This window comes from Felis catus, chromosome A1 (assembly GCF_018350175.1).
Source record: "Felis catus isolate Fca126 chromosome A1, F.catus_Fca126_mat1.0, whole genome shotgun sequence".
NCBI lineage: Eukaryota > Metazoa > Chordata > Mammalia > Carnivora > Felidae > Felis > Felis catus.
Window position 1 is genome coordinate 76207135 of NC_058368.1, and position 4070 is coordinate 76211204.

Sequence of the window (4070 nt, forward strand, 5' to 3'; positions counted from 1 at the left end):
ATGTGTAAACATTTAAGCCATTATAAACATTGCAAGAGCAGAGAAACACAGTTCAGGCATCTGTTTGTTGAGTGAAGTTCTCCCAATTTTCTGTTTCCACGAGTTTCATAAAAATTCTCCTGGAGAAGTATCAGTAGATGAAAACAAACAAACTAATCCAAACAACTGTGGATCTACCATGTGGACAGTAAATTGTTATAAGCACTGTAATTCCATGATTTATTAGTCCTAGATGTCCATTACTGTGTTATAGCTTACTCTGAGGGTGCACTACGAAAGAGAAAGAACTAATTTTCTTAGGAAATAATTCTAAGTATGCAAACACACACACTTATGTATACACCTTCACAAGTCTTATAAAAGAAATATTTAATTAAAGGGTGTTCTCTCTAACAAAGAGAAATCAACCAATCCATATTGCTTTGAATTAAGCACCTAAAGATAAGTCATTAAAAAAATAACAACAACAACTACAACAACCCTTCTATTTGTTCTGTGATTTACATTTTACAAAGTATTACTACATACGTATTTGGTCATGATGATAGTGACCAGGATGAGTATTTCTGTCTTGGCCAGGACGATGACTTGGGTTCCCAATAGAAATAGTTTAAATTTTTTTTTTCAACATTTATTTATTTTTGGGACAGAGAGAGATGGAGCATGAACGGGGGAGGGGCAGAGAGAGAGGGAGACACAGAATCGGAAACAGGCTCCAGGCTCTGAGCCATCAGCCCAGAGCCCGACGCGGGGCTCGAACTACCGGACCACGAGATCGTGACCTGGCTGAAGTTGGACGCTTAACCCACTGCGCCACCCAGGCGCCCCTCCAATAGAAATAGTTTAAAGGGTACACTATAGACAAATACGCACTATTTGTTAACACGGGACCTTAACTTTCAAGCATTCTGCTCAACTCCCCTCCATGACCTCCTCCACACGACCTCCATTGTCCCCAGACAGATTCAGGGTCTAAGGCATCACACTGAACATATAACATTTTCTTGAAGCCTTGTTTTTATCCTAAATATTTGTATGTGAATTTCAAATATTCTGCCTTAATGTGTCCATATTCATCATGATATAAATGGTTCCCCCCCGCCTTGAAATCTTTCGGGAAAATGTAACATGTTGATCATGTGGCTTTGAGTAGACCAGCATACGATGTCACATATGGCCAGCTTAATTGGAGAAGCACTTCTATAATACTGAACTATCAGACCCCAATGGACTGAAGTAGGTGCAGAAAGAGTACTCAGCCCCAAATATCCATCTCTCTGCCTGTTACCTTGGTACCCACTTATCCTTCTGGTAGGGGTGGGGAAAATATTAGGAGGCAACCGTGAAGGGGAAGAGATCCTGGTCCTTTTAGTGCACTGTGCAAACGGATCTCCCAGGGATTGGAGAGCAGAATAATGCAATCCAAAAGGAGGAGCCAAGAGGAGACACACAAAAAGAAGAACAGAGAGTTGACCTACTATGGCAACAAAAAAGCTTTTGGTATTTCTACATTCTTAATTTTCAGGTCTCACTTCTTAGGGCTATCACCATTTGCATTTTTAATCCCGACCCATTAAAACGCTTCCCTTTGGGGCTGGATTCTGACTACCATCATTCCCATACATTTTGAACTTTCTTCTGTCAACACCAGGAGCTTCACAATTAACCACAGATATTGTTTTCTACAAAAGGGAGATTGACACAATATGATACAGTCTTATCTAAAACATTAGGAGATTAATTCCCCATCTTTGCCCTTTCTTCCGCAAATCAACCTGGGGTCAAGGGATAACTCAGCCCCTTAATGTCTTCTGATTTTCTCCTTTGGGGGACATCTAGAAGTTACTGAATTGAATCAGGTCATTGCTTTAATAATTTTTACCAAAGGCCCCATTGTACGTTCTACCAAAAAACACCTTCTATTTATTTGTCATCTCCAGTCATGATCCTGTGCCACCAGATCCATTAAACAGGTTATGCGATGCATAGCAGATGATAAAAAATACCTAATGCATGCCAGCCCCTGGGTGAATGTCTGGGGTTAGGGTATCCAGGAGGGGGCTGGGCCAAAGGAGCTGCACTTGGGCCACCTGGAGCCTCTGCTGTGCATCCCCGGGGCCCCAGACCCTGGCCCTGTGCCCCACAGACACGCAGGGCCGGGGTCATGCAGAGACACAAGAGGAACAGACAGGTGCCTATCCCACTGTACTGTGCCCATGGTACCTGCAATGGACTGAGCTGGGCCCAGCCTTTCCCCCTGTGCCAGACACCCCGTTGGGGGGCTCCAGACCTTCCCTGTGTGGCCTAGCCCAGTCTGCCCCAGTCTCACTGACCTCAGCCCCATGTCCTGCCACCTGCTGGCTCTGGAGTCAGCACCGGGTCTCAGCAGAAGCCCAGTGATGCCCCAGAATGGGAGACAAGCCAATCTGTGGGCAGACTAGAACCAGTTCCATTCAACATTATCACTAGTTATTTGATAACAACAGAACTCTACTAGGTGCGATTTATATCTGTTTTTATTTTTTTAATTTTAGGTAGAGAGTGGGAGCAGGGTAGAGGGGCAGGGGGAGAGAAAGAGAGAATCTTCAGTAAGTTCCATGCTCAGCGCAGAGTCCAACAGCAGGGCTGGATCCCACGACCCTGGGACTGTGACCTGAGTGGAAATCAAGAGTCCCACACTCAGCCTACTGTGTTACCCAGGTGCCCCTAGGTGCAGTTATATTGACAGTCATGCCTTATATGGGAAGGACAGCAATTCCATTGGAAAGCTGCCACTGTGGAAAAGTTGTCCAGCTTTCTGTTCCAGAAAATCCAGCATAGCAGCACCACACAGACCTGAGCCAGCCAGCCGGCCACGTTGTCAGCATGGTTGTGGGCCAGCTCAAGCCCAGTGAAGACCCCATCATGGGGTTCTGCCAGATGTTCCCACTGAAGAACTTCAATGGTGCATGGGTTTGCTCCAATGGCATGTTCAGGCTTGCCCTGCACAACTTCGGCTGACCTCTTCCCAGCCCGGCACTCTTCTTATTTTCTCCTCGTCCTCTTCCCGACACTATGCACATGTCTCCAGATGATGGAATACCAGCCCCAAAGCAGCAGGGCAGAGGTGGGAGCGGGCTCAGGGCACAGCAGTGACAGGTATCCGCGTGGTGTTTGGATGCTAGATTAGTTGCATCTGATGAGTTTCCAGTGCCTGCCTTGGAAAGACTGAAGTAATGCAAAAAGTTGTCTTTTGTTTATTTTCGTTTGAATCTACTGACAAGTTGCTCAGTAATCCAAAGACGTGAAGGGGAAAACATCTGCTTCGCCCCCAGACATTGATTTGTTCGGATGTCTCAATGCCCCATGATACAAAAAAAGCCATGAAATCTTTCTTTCAAAAAACCACACACACACACACAAAATAAACCCAATCTCAATAAAACAAAGAATCTGGCAACATCTCTGTGGGATAAGTAACCATATTTATTTCCATTTAAGGATCAACACACACAAGTTAATTCAGTTACTGTGGGGAATCCAGCTAATCCACAGAAGAGCCAAAATTCAAACCCAGGTCTGATTTGGGGAAGTAAGTCCTTCATAATTTTACTGTCCTGTGTCTTTCCCTTTAGTACTTATCCCAGAGAATTTAAACTTTAAATGTTCTTTTCCAATGTATCTAATGTTCCTTTAATTCCTCTTTTCCCCACAATGTATACAAGTAAATGGAAAAAAAAAAAAAGCATTTTGTTACTGTTTCTTTATTTATTTTGAGACAGAGAGAGCCAGAGAGAGAGGGAGAGAGAATCCCAAGCAGGCTCTGCACTGTCAGCACAGAGCCTGCTGCAGGGCTCGATCTCACAAATTGTGAGACCGTGACCTGAGCCGAAATCAAGAGTCCAACACTAACTGACTGGGCCACCCAGGCACCCCAACCAAAAGTAATTTTTAAAAAAGGAATGGTCTACCAGTGAAGAAGAAAACCAAGAAAAGGAAGCCTTTGTACTGTTGAAATATTTCTCATTATTTTCAATTTATTTTCTGAACACTATTTAATAAGAAAAAGAAAGGGCAAGTAGTTCTAGCCT

At 44.2% G+C, this 4070-nt stretch overlaps 1 pseudogene; it reads left to right on the top strand.

Annotated features, from left to right (window-relative positions):
- The first annotated feature begins 2409 nt into the window (after nucleotides 1–2409).
- On the top strand, nucleotides 2410–3000 carry LOC101087193 (annotated as a pseudogene).
- Nucleotides 3001–4070: the final 1070 nt, after the last annotated feature.